Source organism: Sus scrofa, chromosome 6, assembly GCF_054392235.1.
Source record: "Sus scrofa isolate SSC_HxYL_T2T_F1_AM1 chromosome 6, Sscrofa_HxYL_maternal_Yorkshire_Landrace_v2.0, whole genome shotgun sequence".
Taxonomy (NCBI): domain Eukaryota; kingdom Metazoa; phylum Chordata; class Mammalia; order Artiodactyla; family Suidae; genus Sus; species Sus scrofa.
The window spans coordinates 31,093,620-31,114,904 of NC_139388.1; the positions used below are offsets into that span (position 1 = coordinate 31,093,620).

Below are 21,285 nucleotides of genomic sequence, written 5' to 3' on the forward strand. Positions count from 1 at the left end.
AAGATTTCTAGCCAACTAGAAAGGAAGGGAAAGGCATTTCCACATTAGGAAGGGGTCTCAGCAAGCAGGAAGTTGCTATTACCACACTGGCCCCTTAACAGGTCACTCATTAACCTTTTCAGGGTCATAGCTTAATCCTTATCAAATAAACGCCCTGCCCCCTCTGCTGATCATTCAGACCACTGGGTCTGCTCCACTCACTGCTCTACACCTGATATTTCAATTCCTTAGGATGTCTCAGCTCTTTTACTGGACTGAAAGCCCCTCCAAGGCAGAATCCAACTCAGATTCCTCCGCCTGTCCTGGAACCAGACCCACGGTTGCTGAAGGAGTAAACAGGGAAACAATGATCGGGGTCTGTCCTGGAAGATCCCTGACACTGTGTGTCCCCACCAAATTCACTTTCCTTATTATCACCACAGACAACTGCTGAGACAGTTGTTCTAACACACTTCTGCATCCAGTGTGCTTTAAGCCCCAACATGCAGGCTGATCAGCATGGTCTGGATGCAGAGGTGGGTAGAGACCAGGAAGGATGATGGGGAGGGGCAGAGAATACACAGGGTTTTCCAGCATCAGCACTGAACATGTATACAGACAAAATGGGGCTCCCAAGAATGCACTTCAATCCAATAAACACTTCCCCAACATCTACTAAGTGCAAGGCACAGCCTTTGCCTTTTTGATGCCAATCATGCCCTCCAAGGAGGCAGCAATTCCACAGTGTGTGAGGCTGATGGTGTACTGGGTCCTACTTTGGTGTGATGGCCGCAGTGCCCAAGGTGGTGCTGCCTATGTCCTTGGAAGCCAGGCCGTTCCTCCCTCATGGGCTCTAGCATGGGCTCCAACTGGGGCTGGCGGACTCACACTGATCACAAAACATCCCTGGGGTGCTTCTGCTGGTCATGCAAGAATGTGTAAGCAAATATTCTGCTTCCCAGTGTGGGGTATATTGTTTCAAGCCTGTCACCATACTCTGAGGCTCAGATCACGGACCATCTGAAGCCAGGCATATGCCTGGCGGCAGTGCTTTCCTGGACCATGATGTCCACGCCACGAGGCGAAGCGCCCACAGGGCTCTGGAGACCAGGGGATGTGTGGAGCTCCCCTGTGCAACTTCGGACTCAACCTCCACCACATCCTGCGCCCATCCCTCATTTTTCCCCAAAGAGATGACTGAAACTTTCCCTCTGTCTTATCAGCACTCCTCAATCCTAGGTTGGGGAGGGGCTGCTCAGAGGCCATGAGCATGTCAGGGCCAAAGCATGGAGGGCAGTGAGCCTCTGACACCAGCCCAAGGTGAGCTGTGGGGACATGGTGCTGGGTTTTCCTAGACAGCAAGTCTGAGAACTTCAGGAATATCATCATTACCATCAGGTCCCCAAACAAAATAAAGGTGAGAGGGCTGAATGAGGCCATTCTCAGTCCAGCTCTGCTGCCTCCCGCTGCTATAGAGTTTGGGCAAGGGGATTTCTGGGCTGGCTGGTGTGCCATTACCCAGAAGAGTGACCACCCAACACTCCCTTTTGGGTTTTCCAAGCATTTTCATAGATTTTATTTGAATGATAATAATAGTTCCTACTGGATTAAGCACTAAGTTTGTGCTAGGCATCTATGTATTATTTAATCCTCACAACTAAATCTCAAGGAAAAGTAACACAGTTATCCACATTTTAGAGATAAGGAAACTGAGACTTAGGAGGTAAACCTACTGCTTAGCTAATGTCTCAGAGGTGGCAAACAGCCCAACTGGAGATTGAAGGAGGGCCCCCTTCATAAACTCCACCCCAATAGTCCTGGCAGTGGCCCCATTTTACAGTAATGGGAGAGGCATGAGAATCGGAGTGGCTGTCTGGCCTACTGGCCCAGAGCAGAGGCCTCAAACCGGCCATCTGTGGCCTGGATTTGGGCCAGAGAGAGATATGTTTTGCTTGGCTTGCAGTGGTTTTGTTTTTGGTTTAGCTTAGGTTTCTCTTTGTTTGTTTTTGTTTAATTGGAGCAAATGTTTATAAATCTGAAGAATTCTCAGAGAGAGATACTAATTTCTGGCTTCTCTTGGAAAAAAAAAAAAAAAAAAAAAAAGACATGCTGATCTGCCTTCTCAGGTGGGACCTGAGCTTGGTTGCCTGCTGTGGGCAGGGCCAGTGCTCTCCAATGACCCACTGGCCCCACTAGTCTGCAGCCTTCTACTGCCTTCTGCAGCCCCACTACTGCTGGCTGGCCCTGTGGCCCTTTCAAAGAGCCAGTTGGTGGCATTAGCCACATTTCTGGTAGACTAAACATTTCCAGCATGTTGGTAGGAAGGAAAAATGCTACACTAATGGCAGACTGGTTTTGGTTATCCTAGTAAATATGGGTCCAATGAACCTGGGACATTTAGTGGGAAACATGTTCGAACTTGTGAAAGGGGTCCAGCTTGCTTCCATCTTTTAACTGGAGGATACCACACACCCCATGGATCTGACAAGACACATGGCCAACCAGAAGGCTCTGCACAGCTGGAAGTTTGGCTACTGTCCATGTTTGCACTTAAGGACTGCTTGGTCAGACACATGGAACACTAATGACAATCACGTGGCCTCAGCTGCCGAGAAGCGGCCCAGAAGTGATGGGAAGCAAACCTCCTGAGCTAGCCAATGCAAAGGCACTTAGCCAACCAGGTTCCAGGAAAGGAACCTCTGCATGGACTGGCAAGAAGGAAGAAGTCCAATCTCTAAACCACTGCCTACTCAACATGTGCACTCAGATATGCACTAAACAACACAGACTAAATGAGTTCCTCCCTGAACTACTGATTTTCCCACCAAAACTCCTCTTCTGTCCGCCTTCCTGACCCAGCAAAAGGCAAATACAATTGCCTATCAAAGACTCTGAGCAGTAGTAAGTGTTAAAGAGGTGTCAAAGACATAGTAACACCAAACTCAAGAAGAACTGAAAGAAATGTAAAGAGAACTTTCCCATCATAGGATTCAATGTTGTGGAATGCTGAGTAATTGTCACTATTGCAAATCATCTAAGGGGTCATCGGCAGTGCCCAGCCCACAATGCAAGGGATCCTAGACCATATGATTCTGGAACCTAGTCCAGTGTCTAATCTGATTCAAGCAGACAAAAGAGTGGAGGGGGCTTTAGAGAGGAGGGGAATGTTAGGGTCCCAGGTACCACACAGCCTGCCCAGAGGAGAGAAAAGGTAGGGGGTTATCCCATCTTAGCAGATCCACTGAGAACAGAGAGAATGATGGGGATTCTGGGAACATAGCAATCTGAAAGAGATGATCATCTCTAATCTATCTGCCCACCCTTAGAGAACTGCTGAGGCCTTTGGGTAGATGAGGGTACATGTGGAAAATAAAACTGAAAAATTGGTGTGAGGTTCTCTTATTTTTACTTTAATTGATACTAGGAAGAGACTGGCTAAGAGAGACCTGTGTGTGGGAATCTGGGGAGGAAGGATGGGGAGTTCGAAATTGGCTTTGCCTGGTTGGTCCAGGTCCCCTGGACCCCAGGAGGACAAGAAGCAGCTAGACAAGTGGGCTGCATCCCCTGCCCCTGGAGGTGATGGAGAAGAGGGAGGCCAGGGAGAAAAGATTCCTCCCAGGTACCTCAGGAGCAGACTGGTGGCTCAACACCACTGGCGCAGAGGGTGAGGGCAGCTCCCCTCCACAGTGGAGAGCTGCCACTGACGACTCCACAACCAGAAGCACTGAAAAACTCACAAAATGATGCAAAGTCCCAGCAGAAAAAGATTAGAATAAACTGCCTAGTGAAGTGGAGCTGCTCCAGGAGACAAATGACAAGTCAAACGGTAAATCGCATGTGCCCTAAAGCAAATCAGGGCAGACATAAAAGACTTAATGCATATTAAAAAAAAAATGTCTTCCCAACTACGGTAAGTGAGACTTTGTTAAGATGTGAATTAATGGCCTGGAAGACCAAAAGGAAAAATCACCTCCAAGTACAGAGCAAAAGTATCAAGAGATAGAATTCATGAGGGAAAAGACAAAAGACTTGGAGGACAGACAGACCTGGGAGCTCTAACTTGAGAATATTGGGAGTTCGAGAATAAGAAAAAGGAACTGATGGAGGACACCTGGTAATTAAGTAACAAACAGAAGATAATTCCCCTGGGCAAATTAAAAAAAAAAAAAAAAGAAGAAGAAGAAAAAGACCTGAGTCTACAGATTGAAAGAGCTCACAAAGTTCCAGGAAGGATGGCAAGAAGAGACATAAACACAGGTTATCCTGGTGAAATTCCTCAACTTTAAAACCTTACAAGCTTCTACAAGGAAAGAATGTACTACCTAGAAAGAAAGAAAGACAGACAGACAGATGACAGATTTCTCATCTGAAACAATACAAGCTAAAAGAGAGTAGAACCCCATCTACAGACCACTCATGCAAAAGAGAGAGGGGAAAAAAAAAAAAACCCCGAAAACCAAAGCCCCTTAAATACTTGGAATTTTTCCCATCCTTTTTCAGGGGAAAAATATTTGTAGACATGCAGGAATTCAGTTTATCACCCACGCATCTCATCTATGGTAAATACTTAAAGCAACAAACAACAAATGCACCAGAGCAGAGACCTCAACATGAGGTGAGGAAAGCATGATACATATGAATGTCTGCACACATACCTGCTCCCTTCCCTTTCACCTAAATCTAAATGGAGAAAGGTAGACTCTCTGGGAATAGAATTGAGAAATAAAGGCTCTGAAAATAGAAGGGACATACTATCAGGGAAATTCCAATAATGGCCCAAAGCTAAAAATACTAAATTATCCTAACAAAATCAAGGAGTTGAAAAGGAGAGAAGGAAATGTCTTCTAAGGTCTCATATTGAGTGGGGGACAGGGAAATAATTTTAATGGTCTCATTCCCAGGGCTTTGGGACTGGTATTGTACATGGAATGGATGGTCAATGGGGACCTGCTGTATATAGCACAGGAAACTTTACTCAATATTCTGTGATAACCTATATGAGAAAAGGACCTAAAAAAGAATGGACATGTGTAGATGTATATAACTGAATCACTTTGTTGTGGAGCAGAAATTATCACAACATTGTAATTCAACTATACTTCAATAAAAATTTAACAAATGAAAAAAAAAGCAAAAACAATTAAAAAAATAAAGGTCTAATTCCACAGAAGTAGAAAGGAAACAGAGCAACTTGAAGGGAGAAATATTATTTTGTGTTATCTTGTTTTCAAATAATAGTAGAGCAATATGTGTTAGATTATGAATTGAGGGGAAAAGAATGTAACCTTAATAAGATGGAAAAATAGAGAACTTCCAAACTGACAGGGGAAAAAAAATGAAATGTGAAGAAACTACATCAAACTAGCACAAACAAAAGGAAAGAAAAATACGAAAACAGTGATAGAGGAAATTAAAAACATACCATAAAATGGAAGAAATAAAATCAAGTACATCAGGAGTTAATGAAGAAGATGTCACATTGGGTTGAAAAATTACAACAAAAATACCCAGGTACACAATGTTTTTAAAAATCTAATTAATAATACTCAATGGGGAAAAACTGAAAGCCTTCTCACTCAAATCTGGAACAAGACAGGGATGCCCACTCTGATCACTGCTATTCAACATAGTTTTGGAAGTCCTAGCCACAGCAATTAGACAAACAAAAGAAATAAAAGGCATCCATATAGGAAGAGAAGAGATCAAACTGTCACTGTATGCAGATGACATGATACTACACATAGAAAACCCTAAGGACTTCACCCAAAAACTACTTGAATTGATTAATAAATTCAGCAAAGTCGCAGGATATAAGATTAACATCCAGAAGTCAGTTGCATTTCTGTATACCAGCAATGAAACATTAGAAAAGGAATACAAAAATACGATACCTTTTAAAATTGCACCTCACAAAATCAAATACCTCGGAATACACCTGACCAAGGAGGTAAAGGACCTATATGCCGAGAACTATAAAACTTTAATCAAAGAAATCAAAGAAGATGTAAAGAAATGGAAAGATATAACATGTTCCTGGATTGGGAAAATCAATATTGTAAAAATGGCCATACTACCCAAAGCAATCTACAGATTCAATGCAATCCCTATCAAATGACCCAGGACATTTTTCACAGAACTAGAACAAACAATCCAAACATTTATATGGAACCACAAAAGACCCAGAATCGCCAAAGCAATCCTGAGAAACAAAAACCAAGCAGGAGGCATAACTCTCCCAGACTTCAGGCGATATTACAAAGCCACAGTCATCAAAACAGTATGGTACTGGTATCAAAACAGACAGACAGACCAATGGAACAGAATAGAGAACCCGGAAATAAACCCTGACACCTATGGTCAATTAATCTTTGACAAGGGAGGCAAGAACATAACATGGGAAAAAGAAAGTCTATTCAGCAAGCATTGCTGGAAAACCTGGACAGCAACATGCAAAGCAATGAAACTAGAACACACCCTCACACCATGCACCAAAATAAACTCAAAATGGATGAAAGACTTAAATATACGACAGGACACCATCAAACTCCCAGAAGAAAACACAGGCAAAACACTCTCTGACATCAACATCATGAATATTTTCTCAGGTCAGTCTCCCAAAGCAATAGAAACTAGAGCAAAAATAAACCCATGGGACCTCATCAAACTGAAAAGCTTTTGCACAGCAAAGGACACCCAAAAGAAAACAAAAAGACAACTTTCAGAATGGGAGAAAACAGTTTCAAATGATGCAACCGACAAGGGCTTAATCTCTAGAATATATAAGCAACTTATACAACCCAACAGCAAAAAAGCCAATCAATCAATGGAAAAATGGGCAAAAGACCTGAATAGACATTTCTCCAAAGAAGATATACAGATGGCCAACAAACACATGAAAAAATGCTCAACATCGCTGATCATAAGAGAAATGCAAATCAAAACTACCATGAGATACCACCTCACACCAGTCAGAATGGCCATCATTCATAAATCCACAAATAACAAGTGCTGGAGGGGCTGTGGAGGAAAGGGAGCCCTCCTGCACTATTGGTGGGAATGTAAACTGGTACAGCCACTATGGAGAACAGTTTGGAGATACCTTAGAAATCTATACATGGAACTTCCATATGACCCCGCAATCCCACTCTTGGGCATCTATCCAGACAAAACTCTACTTAAAAGAGACACGTGCACCCGCATGTTCATTGCAGCCCTATTCACAATAGCCAGGACATGGAAACAACCCAAATGTCCATCGACAGATGATTGGATTCGGAAGATGTGGTATATATACACAATGGAATACTACTCAGCCATAAAAAAGGATGACATCATGCCATTTGCAGCAACATGGATGGAACTAGAGAATCTCATCCTGAGTGAAATGAGCCAGAAAGACAAAGACAAATATCACATGATATCACTTATAACTGGAATCTAATATCCAGCACAAATGAACATCTCCTGAGAAAAGAAAATCATGGACTTGGTGAAGAGACTTGTGGCTGCCTGATGGGAGGGGGAGGGAGTGGGAGGGATGGGGACCTTGGGGTTATCAGACACAATTTAGAATAGATTTACAAGGAGATCCTTCTGAGTAGCATTGAGAACTTTGTCTAGATACTCATGTTGCAACAGAACAAAGGGTGGGGAAAAAAATGTAATTGTAATGTATACATGTAAGGATAACTTGATCCCCTTGCTGTATAGTGGGGAAAAAAAACTAATTAAAATAAAAGTATGTGGAAATGTTGAAAATAAATGTACAGACAAAAAGATACAGTCAAATGCAAATAGAAGGAAAGCAGGAGTATCGAAGTTAATTAGATAAAGGGGAATTTTAGTTGAGAAGTACTGCAAAGAATGAAGATATTTGCAATGATGAAAGGAAAACTTTACAGAAAAGTTACAACCATCAGAAGCCTGTATACATTAAACAACAGAGAAGTATATAAAGCATGTATTAGAAACGTAATAAATATGGATGTGAAATTTCAAAGATGTCTGTTTCAGAATGGACATATCTTATAGGCAAATATTAATTAAGCTAACAGAGAAAATGAGTAATGTAATTTGAATTTCTAGAAATACGCACGAACTTACACTCCTTGAACACAAAATAAACTATTTTTAGGGACCTGGATCATCTGCAAAAACTGATTACATGTTGGGTTGCAGAGCTAAAACCTTGACAAATTTTACAAAGGAAAGCACGATATCTAATCACAATCAATAAAATTAGAAATTTTAAAAAGTAAGAAGAAAAACATTGACTTAGAAACTAAGAAAGCCACTTCTAGTGAAGTCTAGGATTTAAAAGGAAATCAAAATGGGAGTGACAAACCATCCAGAAAGCAGTTAAGAAGAGCATTTCATACCAGTTCCCATGGGACAGAGCAAATGTCATGCTCAGAGGAAATTTGAAGCCTCTAAGTTTAAAGAAGGAATAGGAAAAATAAAGAAAATTGGCCCTCTTAAGAGATTAGAAAAAGAATGAACCAAAACAAAAGAAGTTATGATAAAAAATTAATAAAGTTAAAAGCTGGAATTGATAAGATTAAAACATAGAATAGTGGAGAGTAGAAATAAATATAAAAACTAAAAATATGTAAAATAAAACTTTAATGAGACTAAGAGGAAAAGAGCAAATATACAAAGATCAGAAACAAGAAAGACGACCCAACCATGCTGCAGAGGAGAAAAAAATCATAAAGAACACCACATACAAGCTCTATGCCACAAACCTGAAAATGCGATAGTTCCACAGTCAAATATAAATTACCAAAATTGACCCAAGAAATGGGGGAACATTTGAAAGAACAAATGACCATAGAAAAACTGGAAAGGTGATCAAAGGTCTACTATTGAAGATGGCACTATAGAGTTCTTATGGTGGCTCAGGGGAAACAAATCTGATTAGTAACCATGAGGATGCAGTTTCGATCCCTGGCCTTGCTCGGTGGGTTAAGGATCTGATTTTTAATCACACAATGTCATGCTACACAGCAGTGAGAGGAAACAAAGACATCCAACAGTGCAGATAAACCTGAATGTCGGAGTACATACTGAATGATTCCTTTTGAATAAGGTATAAAAACGAGCAAAACTGATCTATGCTGATCTTTCCCAGGTAAGAGTGATGACTCTCACCTGAGGACAAAGAGATCCATGCAGGCCATGTTGGGTGCTGTGTCCAGGTGCATCCACTTTGTGAAACTCCATCAAGCCGTACATTAGGATTTGTGGGCTTTCACTAAGTATGTGACACTTCAAAAATAGCAATTCTACTCCTGGGCATTTATCAAGACAAAACTTCCATTGAAAAAGATACATGTACCCCTGTGTTCATCACAGCACTATTCACAACAGCCAAGATATGGAAACAACTTAAATGTCCATTGACAGATGAATGGATTAAGATGTGGTACATATATACAACGGAATACTACTTAGCCATAAAAAAGATAAACTAATGACATTTGCAGTAACATTGAGGGAAGTAGAGATTCTCACACTAAGTGAAGTCAGGGGAAAAAAAGACAAATACCATATGGTATCACTTATTTGTGGAATCTAATATATGGCAGAGATGAGCCAATCTGCAAAACAGAAACAGATCACGGCCAAGGAGAGCAGACTTGTGGTTCCCAGGGTGAAGAGGGGCGGAGGGGAATGGACGCACTGTTTGGGGGTTTTAGAAGCAAACTGTTATATTTGGAATGGATAGGCAATGCAGCCTTACTGTACAGCACAGGGAACTCTGTGCTATTGGGTCACTTTGCTGTACAACAGAAATCGAAGAAACACTGTAAATCAACTGTAATTTTTTTAAAAAAGACCTTTTACTGAAGGCTATAAAATCAGATTGGAAAAAAGACAAATGTTCTTGAAAGGGAACACAATATTATTTTTTAAAAATCTCCCCCTTTGTATATTGGAATTTAATACACATTTTAGTTAGAATTTCAACAAGGTTGTTTTGTGTTTTCAATAGGAATCTCAACCCCAGGAAGACCTGACATTACCCTTCCTCTAACCCCACCCCCCACCCCCTAGGCTGGCGAGGAGGCAAAGGCTGGATGCTGGCTCCTTTATCCCACTCGGCCACTCGTGGATCCCTCAGCTCTGCTTCCACAAGGGAATATAAGCATATAGCCCATGAGGTCAGAGCCAGGCCTCTGAAACCTTCCATGTCTGTGCAGACTTCCTGCGGGGGTCGAACCCGAGAGGGACCCAGCTATTGTACTTTTAGCCTTGAAACCAGTGGGGTGGTCCAGGGAGAGTGCCTGCTCTCACTCCAAATAGATGAAAAGAGTGGTCAATATCTGCTCCACTGGGCTGGAAAGAAGCTTTTCATTTCTCAAATTCACCTCTGGCTTTCTTTAAAATCTTCTCAAACAAGTGAGCACTGCCTTAACAGTTATCTTATTTGACATTCACACATACCCTATTAAGGAGAAAGGATGTCTGTTCTCTTCTCCCCACCTTCTTCCAGGCAAAAAAAAAGCACTTTTGGAAAGGAAATATGACTTGCTCAAGGTCACCAGTGGGCAAGCAGCCATGCCAGGGCTCACCTTTGGCCTTCTGACTTCACATGCAGGCTTCCTCCCAGCTAATCTCTGTGATAAGGCAAGTCACATGCTGCTGCGGGTGAGATGCAGGAATGGTAGGGGTGATGGGTCCTGGCAGCAGACCCAGGGTCCTCAAGGGAGCCTTTTCCGGAGAGATGGCCAAGATCTGGGCCAGGCTAGAGGGGCCCTGAGCAGGGAGGGGACACTGATCCCTGCTCATACACTTGGCTCCAGAGATAGCTGTGGCTGCTATCTCGTCAGACACTCACAGGTCAGGCCAGAGCAACTTCCCAGCTGAACTCCTCGAATGAGCCAAGTGAGGCAAGCAGGTCGGCCCATCACCCAAAGACCCACTGCAGCCTCAGAGCCTGGCTCTACCACGGCACCTCCTCAGAGTGACTGGGACTTCACCTGCCACACAGCAAAGCAGTGGGGCGTTCCCTCCCCTGTGAAGTCAGGGCCCACCCAGCTGCCCCAGAGAAGGTACAGCAGGAAGGTGTGGAGGGCATCTGAGTCTGCCTGAGTATTTCTGATGAGCGTATGTGGATGAGCTGCTCCTGATCTGACAGCTCAGTGAGGCCACGGGTCCCCAGAGTGACTGGAATCAAAGTAACACTCCTGAGATGCTGGGGAAGACTTGGACCTCAGACACAGGAATGGAAGAGGTCAGCGGCCTCACTCCCTGAACACACAGAGGAACTGCTCCCTGCCAAACATTGTCCTCAGTGGTTTACAGGCTCCATCTCATTTCATCCTCACAACAACTCTTAGAGGAAGGTACTATTATTATCCCTATGTCACAGAGGAGGAAGTAGAGGCTAAGAGAGATGAACTTGTTACACAGGTAGTAGGCGGCAAAGACAGCTACCTACTACCTGTGTTTAACTCCAAAGCTTGTGCTCTTCCCAGCTCACCCTGACTCCCTCCCTGGCTGGCCCTGTTCTCCTTGTGCCTGGCAACTCCTGCAGGGCAAAACTCAGTGTCCCAGCCTTGGGGGCAAACTGAATTCTACCACAGGATCAGCTGACAGTGGTTTGCGAGTTTGCCAGGGGTGGGCGAGGCTGGGGAGTGTGAGGGAACATCCACGGGTAGACTCTTCTTAGGAAGAGACTGTTAGGAAAATCCTAGTGGTACTGGACCCCCTGGGGTTCTATATTACAATCCTTCTTCCTAGGACCCATCTCAGCTAAAGGGGAAAATATTTGCTGACTATTTTGTAAAAGTTCATTAGAAGCTGAGGCCCCATCTCATGTCCCTGAGGGGTGAGCCATCTGAGAGAGACGTTAACAGAGAGGAAAGCAGACAGGAGAGACACCAAGTGCTCAGGGTATCTCTGGAGCTCTTGCATCCTCACTTTTCAGTGACAGGTACTGCCAAGTATCTTTCTTATTTAAGCCAATATGGGCAGGATTTCTATTACTTGTAACTGAAAGGGTCTGATATACAATCTGATTGAAAGTGGGAACCACAAAATATCAAGTTTCTGGCTATGTTTTCCAAGGGAAGATGCTGTTCTGTGTAGTCAGCTTTCCACCCAAGAGCCATCAGCTAAACCTGGCCTCCACACAGGGCTTATTGAGTATGTTCCACCTTCTGCACAAGTAGAACTGCTCAGGGGAACAGCAGCAGCCTTTCCTGTTCTAACTGCCCAGACCTCCAAATTCTTCAAGGCTTCCTTCCTTGGGATGCTCTTGGATATAGGTGTGTGAAACCAGGATGCCCAGGGCCCCTAGTGATAAGTCAGCTAAGTGCTGAGGCTGGCGGAATGAAAAGACGGAAAGACCTGGGTCCCTGACGGCTTCACCAGGCACCCTCGGCACTGCTTAATCTCTAGACACCTTGATATGTGAGGGGATCATTTCCTGCATGGTTTAAGCCATTGCGAGTTGGGTTTTCTGTCACTTACAACCAAGAGCCTCCTAGCTGATAGGAAAGCTCACTTAAAGCTTATTTCCTCCTTGGAACTTTCCCAAGTCATGCCCTCCTCCCCTTCTCTGCCCTCCCAGTGCACATCACTGGGTTTTCGGTCAAGAGCGGCAAAGCAAAAGTTTTCTTTCTAGGAGCGGGTCTCTGAAGCACATTACTGAGGAGATGTGAAGGCCAGATGAGGGCTGACCAGGGAAGAGTGCTGTGGTAGTGTCTGCCAAAACTTGGGAGGAGGCTTATCCAGCTTCATATGTCCAAACAAAACTCTTGACTTTGCTGCCCAAACCTGTTCCTGTTGTGTTCTTCTAGGTCTCAGCAACATCTCCATTTATCAGTTCCTCAGTCCAAAAACCTTGGATTCATCCTCACCTCTTTCTCTCACACTCACACTCAGAATGAAAGAAAATTCTGTTGGCTCCACCTTCCAAACACCCACAGAACCTGACCACTCTGCTGCCTCCCTAAGTCACTACTGCCCTGGTTGAGGCCACGGCAGCCTTCTCCTCAAACAACTCCAACAGTCCCCTAACCATCTCCCTGCTTCCACTCTCCACAGTGAGATCAGTACTTTCCAAAGGCCATCACACTCAGAATCAAAGTCCAAACACAGCCAACCCTGGCCTCCTGCGCCCTATCCTAACCTACTTCCGCATCCTGTGCCCACTGCACTTCAGCCACCCAAGCCTCTATCTGCTCCTTAAAACATCAGAAATGCTCCCACCTCAGGGACTTTGCACTTGGCTTCTGCTGTTCCTTCTGCCAACAACACTCTCCCCTCACCCCCATACTTCAAATCTCTGCTTTAAAGTTCCCTTGGAGCTGATGCCTCTGATCACCCTTCCTCATGAAGCAGCTACTCCCTCTGTCCCTCTTACTCACCTTTACCTTTCTTCACAGCCTATCTCCGGACAGTTGTTTTCCTTTTTGTCTTTTTAGGGCCGCACCTACGGCATATGGAGGTTCCCAGGCTAGTGGATGAATCAGAGCTGCAGCTGCCAGCCTACACCACAGCCACAGCAATGTAAGATCTGAGCTGTGTCTGTGACCTACACCACAGCTCACGGCAATGCTGGATCCTTAGCCCACTGCTCGAGGCCAGAGATCAAACCCACATCCTCATGAATGCTAGTCGGGTTTGTTACCACTGAGCCACAATGGGAACTCCAACAGTTATTTTTTTTTATCTCCTTGGTGTCTGCTTCCCCATTCCTGAGAGCTGGGGCTCTGTCTTATTCAATGCTCAAGAACCAAAGCAGCTCTAGGCGCATAGCAAGCACCTAGTAAACACCCATTCAGTGCACAAACATTTTGCATGCTCCACCACTCTTGGCACAAGATTTTGTACACAGTAGATGCTCACAAAGCTTGTCTATTAGATTTCATGTTTACATCAGAACTTTGACTTCATTTCTGGCAGAAACAAAAGCTTCCTTTCTTGCTACTGACAAGGACCAGAAAGTAGCACAGAAAAATAGAAATAGCAGCTAAGGGCGGTGGAAGCTTTTATATTTTAAATTCTTTAACCATTGTTATGACAGTATAGTTAAAAGGCATTAAAATAGATATGTTATACTGTTAAAAACCATTTCAAAGAACTGTGCATGTTCTTCTTAGCAGTGTCGTTTCAAGTATAGCAGTTTGTGTTTTACTGAAGGCACCAACAAGTGAGACTGTGCAGATGTAATCTCCCTCAGAACAGCTCATCCCCAAAGACAACCACAGAAAGACTTCAAACCTTTACTTTCTGAGAGCCACAGTCTTCAGCTGGTGTCTATGAAAATGCACATTCAGGAGTTCCCGTTGTGGCACAGTGGTTAACGAATCCGACTAGGAACCATGAGGTTGCGGGTTCGATCCCTGCCCTTGCTCAGTGGGTTAACGATCCGGCGTTGCCGTGAGCTGTGGTGTAGGTTGCAAACGCGGCTCGGATCCCGCGTTGCTGTGGCTCTGGCGTAGGCCGGTGGCTACAGCTCCGATTCAACCCCTGGCCTGGGAACCTCCATATGCCGTGGGAGCGGCCCAAGAAATAGCAACAATAACAACAACAACAACAACAACAAGACAAAAGACAAAAAAAAAAAAAAAAAAAAAAGAAAGAAAATGCACATTCAGTATCACAACTGCTTGTCTTTACATGAGATTTAATTTCCAAGTCCAAATATCACTATATGAGGGTTATTTATCAAGAAGTGATAGAGGTTAAACAATTTTTTTTGCCTGAGAAAAAGCATTGAGTCTAACCCCATATCTTGGGCAGAAGGCTTGCAAATATTCATTCATCCAGCCAGTATTTATCAAGAATCAGCTACATTCCTGCTCAAGGAGCCCCTGATTCTGTAGGGAAACAAAAGGGTACCTATTTTTATAGGATTTCAGAGAAGAGGTGTGAGTTGGGTTTTGGAGAAGGACTGTTCAAGTCACCGTGGTCCAGTCATGTGTGCAGCATCTGTTATGTGCAAGGGGCTCTGCTAGGCCCTGCAAGGTCAGACATGGGGCTCTCCACCAGAAGCTAATAATCCAGTATGTGCTTTAAAGTCCCCTTGCAGGGGATGTCTCTGACCCCCTAATGGAATAGCTGCTCCCTCTCTCCCTGGAAAAGATCTGGAAAAAAACTAACCTTAATAAAAAGCAGCAAAATGTCAGATGCCTCAAGAGAAAAGAAAAACCACCCATGTTTTAAAGGGGCTCAGAGGAGGAGGAAGCACAGCTGACTGGAGATATCAGGTGCAGCTTCGAGAAAACCATGACACTTTTGTGGCCTAGAAGGAGAGGTGGGTGTGACAGGCAGAGATGTGGGACATGTGGGTGAGGTTATTCCAGGTAAAGGAAACCATGCACCCCAAGGCAAAGAGACAGCAGAGTGCAGGGTACAGGCAGTTCTATCCTGCTCAGGATAGCCAGCCCCAGCCTATGTACTCTGGGCAGTGCAATTGGCAGTGTGCGGGGTGTGTGGTGTGTGCGTGTGTGTGTGTGTGTGTGTGTGTGTGAGAGAGAGAGAGAGAGAGAGAGATGGTGACTGCAAGGGCAAAGACTGCTTCAGCAGGCATGTGGACACTGGATTAGACTAGGCAGAGAAGAGGAAAAATGGCCAGCTAAAGAGGCTGTTACTCTAGGAGTGAGCCACATAAGAGATTTAACTTAGCAAAAAGGGCATTTTATTAATACCTTCTATTGATGTCATATAATCTTCTTATGGACAAAATATTACATAATAAAAAGGCCTATTTAATGAATTCATTTAGTTAAGAAACATGAATTTACAGTTTTCCTCTTTGAAAAATTCTTTTTGAAGAGGCTAATGTCCAGGGAAGAGAGATCCCTATACTAGTGGGAAGGGCTGTGGGGAAGGAAAGGAGGGCAAGCAGGGGAGAAGGAGAGCAGACTGGCCACAGACACACTGTCATGTGGGAGAGGGCACAGGAGGGAGGACACAGAAGCCCAGAGAACAAGGTCCGAGGCAGGGTACTAAGGACAATCCTGCCAGCAGAAAAGCACGAACACACTGCTCCCTGTCCTTCCTGGCTCTCAGCTGGGAAACTTCTTAGAGCTGCTTTTTGCCAGAGACACTGAACTTGAGCATCCAGGAGTACTCTCTAGTCACAGCCATGGCAGCCCAGGGAGGCCTGCACCAGGGTCCTTTTTTATTTTTGTTTTGTTTTTATTTTTGGCCACACCTGCAACACGTGGGAGTTCCCAGGCTAGGGATAGAACCTGAGCTATAGCAGTGACAATGCTGGATCCTTAGCCTCCTGAGCCACACAGACACTTCTGCACCAGGATCCCTGCTTCTGTGTACACGGATCCAATGTCTCAGGTTGAGACCTGGTCACGTTACCCGTGAACACAGACACTCTACAGAAGAGGTTTTCTCACTGATGCCCTTTGCGATTGCAGCTGGCAGATTGAAGCAGGAGTTTTCCATAACATGACCTTTGAGGAAAGCTTACCAACTGTTTTAGGAGGATCTGCGACTTGTGAGCCCTGAGAAGGTGGACGTAAAGGAGAGTTTGGGTGATAGGGCCGATTCTTTTTTTTTTTTTTTTTTTGTCTTTTTAGCTATTTCTTGGCCCGCTCCTGCGGCATATGGAGGTTCCCAAGCTAGGGGTCCAATCGGAGCTGTAGCCACCGGCCTACGCCAGAGCCACAGCAACACGGGATTAGGGCCGATTCTGACCTCACCTCACAGAGGGCACCTTGGGAGTCAGCCAGGCTTTCCCATCAGTCATGCAGATGGGTACATGTCCTGGGGTAGGAACCTGAGTGGCAGGTAGCCTATGAGGAAAGAAGGCTGACGCAGGGAGTTGGGAGACCTGACTTTTGTCCCTGACTACCTGCAGAGATCTCAGCTGGGAAGAGGCTGGGCAGTCCTTAGGAATGGGCTCTGAACTTGGAAAATCTGGATTTGAATCCTGCTGCCCCTTATTGAACACACCAAATCTAAATTACGTACCTCCCAGTCTCTCTCCCAAAATGCCTGCATTTCCCACAGTTTCTAATAAGATTTATTCATATGTTTAGTGTCCCTCTCCTCCATAAAACTTTATAAACTCCACAAGGGCACAGGCTGTGTCTGCACTGCTCATCATTTTATGCCTCAGGCAGTGCCTGGCACACAGAAGTATCCACTATTTGCTAAGTGAACAGATGAACCTGGTGAGCAAGTGACTGGACCTGTAAGCCTCGCTGGGCATTTTTCGGTGCAAACAAAGCAATCAGCACGGTCGGTATATGGTTGAGGTTAGTACCTAATGGATATAGCTGCACATTAGCACTTTAAAAAATGAGGACTGTAGACTAGATTTTCAGAAGTCAGAGCAGAAAGCGGCTGATGATCTTACCAGCCCAACCATTTCAAGAACGGGAAACCCAGCACAAAGAGAAGAGGGGGTCCTGGTGATCTTCTAGGACCTCCCTCCCCCTACTGCCCAGCCCCAGCCTCTGGACTTGGTATTGGGAGTGTCTCACTGCTTTGTTTTTTGTTCTCAGTGGGCCCTGTTTTGACAGAGAAAGTACACCATATCAGTTCCCAAATCTTAGTTATTCCTCCGAGGCCAGTTCAAAGACTGTCTCCTCCAGAGAGCCTTGTGGGGGCCTCCAGCATTCAGGAATTGCTCCCTCTTATTCAGGTGCCCCAGCCCTCCAACTGGTCATTGATGAGTACACAGATTCACCTTCCTAAGGACGCCCAGCGGCTCCTTTTGGGTCAGGAACATATCCACGTCAACTTCTTCCATACTTTCCCAATTCCTCGGCCAATGCCTGCTGTTTGTGAGTTAACGAGTGAGTCAGTAAGCAGGATTTTCTGGCTGCTCTAGGGCACATGCACCCTTTTAACTGGCCAGGGCCATGAATTCTTCTGTAAAAGACCTGAGCACTGCCCCAGTCAAGCTGAATTAAATGGAAAATCAAGGCTGTGATTCCAAGACAAATCCACACAAACTGAATTTAACAATTGCTCAGAACAGAAGAGCAGCCCTCACCGATTTCTGCGAATGGATAAATGATCCTGATTATCAGATCAAAAGCAACCGCCAACTGCAAGCCACCTCTCTCACAGTACAACTATGGTAGATGAGGCAGCTTTTTTGGGGTGGGCGGAGGGCTACACTCGCAGCACATGGAAGTTCCCACGCCAGGGACTGAAATCTGCGCCACAGCAGCAACCCAAGCCACTGCAGTGACAATGCCGGATCTTAACCTGCTGTGCCACAAGGGAAGTCCAAGGCAGCTTTTGAAATAAACCAAAAGAGTTTCCTCATTTATAAAATAAATGTTGTTTGAGGCCATCTTCCTGGTTCTTCCTGTCCTTCCTGGCTTAGGACAATCTTAGTTGTCCTAAGACTCCAGCATAGTCTGATCCTGAAGGTACTATTTTACTCAAATGTAAAACATTTTAGTAGAAAATGTTTTGAAAATTAGTGCCAGAAAACACTAAGGGATCTTTATTCCTAATCTGGCTTACTTTCAGAGCTCTCCAGGCAGGACTGAGGATGGTGAGGATGAGTGGGATCTGGGCCATGACTTCTGGCAAGAAAAAGTGATGGCTCACAGCATGAGGGCCCGGCCCCTTTTCCTGGCAGCACAGTGCATGCCCAGTCTAGCCATGGTGGCCAGCAGCCCTTCGCACCCCCGGCACCCGTCTAGGCTCTAGCCTTCCACAGGGAACTCCTGGGATATAAGGGAAAGCTTCCTTGGCTAGGATCTGAGTGATCAAAGAGCTGGCGTGTGGGGGGTGGGGGCCAGGGCAGGGCAAGTCCATGGAGGTCAAATAACCGTGGAGAATCTGGCACAGCAGTAGAAGCCCCTGGACCTACAGCTGGTCTTCCCAACTTAGGGGCCCCAAAATAGGCTATGAAGCCTGTTCCACCACACAGCACTTCTCAAGCAATGAAGGATTCAATTTTTTCTTCTTCTTGCTAAGCAGAGTCAGATACATAACTGCTAATCAGAGCTCCTCATCAGCCTGAGGTAACCAGGGTAACTGCCCTGGTTGGATGTAATTCCAGCCAAGAGCAAATACACTGTGGTCTCATTAGCTTACAGGGCCTGATTGCAGATAGGATCCTGCTAGAATTTTTTTTTTTTGCTAAAGATTGTCTACAGACCTGCACTGTTACCTTCAAGAACCCCAGAATGGGGCCCTCTTGCATATAACCTTAAGACATGGGTTAAGGGAGGAGGGGAGAGAGGCCCAGAAATGAGCTGCCTTAACTAAAGTCCCAGAGTGAATTCATGGGGATGGTCATACAGACAGTGTTTCTGGGACTCTCATTTGGGGACATATAATCAAGTGGATGGTAACTCCACTGGGACAGGGACCTCTGCCATCACCTCTAGCATAGCACTGTGAGTGGCTGAGAGCAGGGGTCTGGTACTGGACTACAATTCCGCCTTCACTGTGTGCTCGCTGTGTGACCACGGATGCAGTACGTAAACTCTGTGCCTGGTTTTCCTTATGTGCTAAGGTAAGAATAAGCACCTTTGGGTAACACTGCCTCAATTTCCTTATAGTCCCCACTGCAAAATGGGGACTATATCCGTATAATAGAGCCTACACCTCATGGAGTGACTGTGGAAAAGAAAAAAAAAAAAGAGTTAATATAGGTAAAAACGCCAAGGACTCTGCCTGGCACTTATTAAGTACTCAAAAGAAACCATGAGGCCTTTAGTCATTGTCCTTCTTCTCTCCTGCCCCCACGGCCCTTCCCATACCTAATTGACCAGTAATCTATTTTAGGTCTCTATGAAATTCATTATTCTGGACTGTTACATGAATAGAATCATATAGTATATGATCTTTTATAACTGGCTTTTTTCATTCAGCATAATGTTTTCAAGGTTAGTCCACAATGTAGCATGTGTAAGTACTGCATTCCTTTTTATTGCTGAATAATAATCTGTTGGATGGATATACTACATTTTGTTTATCTATTTGTCTATTTGGGTTGTTTTCCAACCATGAAGTCATAAAGTCAGACGGTAGAGACATAAGGTGACTCTATTTAATCGTTGCAGGAACTGCCAGATTGTTTTCCAAAGCAGCTGCATTGCTTTACACTCCTACCAGGAGTGAATGAGGGTTCTGATTTCTCCACATCCTTAGCCAACATAGTTGTTAGCTGACTTCTGGATTCTAGCCATCCTAGTGGGTGTTAAGCAGTATGTTGAGGGTTTGATTTGCATTTCCCTGAAGGCTAAGGTTGAGCATCTTTTCATGTACTTATTGGCTACTTGGAATATCATCTTTGGAGAAGTGTCTATCCAGATCCTTTGCCCATTTTTTACTTGGGTTATTTATCTTTTTATGATTGAGTTTTAAGTGTTCTTTATATATTCTGAATACAAATCCCTTATCAGATATATGAGTTGCAAAATTGCTCTCCCACTCTATAGTTGCACTTTAAAAATTTATTTTAATTTTTTACTTTTTAGGGCCACACTCACGGCATATGGAGAGTCCCAGGCTAGGGGTCTAACTGGAGCTACAGCTGCCAGCTTACGCCACAGCCACAGCAATGCCAGATCCCAGCCACGTCTGCGACCTATACCACAGCTCATGGCAACACCAGACACTTAACCCACTGAGCGAGGCCAGGGATCAAACCTGCAACCTTATGGCTCCTAGCTGGATTCATTTCTGCTGCACCAAGACAGGAACTCCGTCTTTGCATTTTCTTAATGATGTCTTTTGAAGCATAAAAATTTTTAATTTTTATGAAGTCCAAGTTATTTTTCTTTTATTGCTTGTGTTTTCGTTTTCATATCTAAGAACTTTACCAAATTTGTGAAGGTTTATCCCTACATTTTACAGTTTTTACTTTTACATTGGATTCATTTTGAGATAATTTTTATATGTGGTATGAGGTAAAGATCTCACTTTATTCTTTTTACTTTATTTTTATTTATTTATTTATTTTGTCTTTTTAGGGCTGCACCTACAGCATGTGGAGGTTCCCAGGCTAGGGGTCTAATCGGAGCTGTAGCTGCTGGCCTACGCTACAGCCACAGCCACGCCAGATCCAAGCCGCATCTGCGACCTACACCACAGCTCGTGGCAATGCCAGATCCTCAATTCACTGATCGAGGCCAGGGATTGAACCCCAAACCTCATTGTTCCTAGTCGGATTCCTTAACCACTGAGCCATGACCAGAACTCCTCACTTTATTCTTTCACTTGTGGCTATCCAGTTGTCCCAGCACCATTTGTTGAAAAGACTATTTTTTCCTCAATCAATGGTTTTGGTACCTTTGTAAAAATTAGCTGACCATATATACATGTGACCATATATACATGTGACCATATATACAT

General features: G+C 44.4%; 1 protein-coding gene across 5 annotated transcripts in view; it reads right to left on the reverse strand.

The window, feature by feature from the left end:
- GNAO1 (G protein subunit alpha o1) overlaps positions 1 to 21,285 on the reverse strand; it is a 175,834-nt gene that overhangs the window by 109,122 nt on the left and 45,427 nt on the right. For 2 of the 5 annotated variants that reach the window (XM_084960234.1, XM_084960233.1), the window contains exon 1: positions 13,356 to 13,718. The exons of the other annotated variants lie outside the window; for them this stretch is intronic. The gene's annotated coding sequence lies outside the window, so the exon portion shown is untranslated. Of the gene's footprint in view, positions 1 to 13,355; positions 13,719 to 21,285 lie in introns of those variants that run through there. 5 annotated transcript variants of the gene reach the window in all.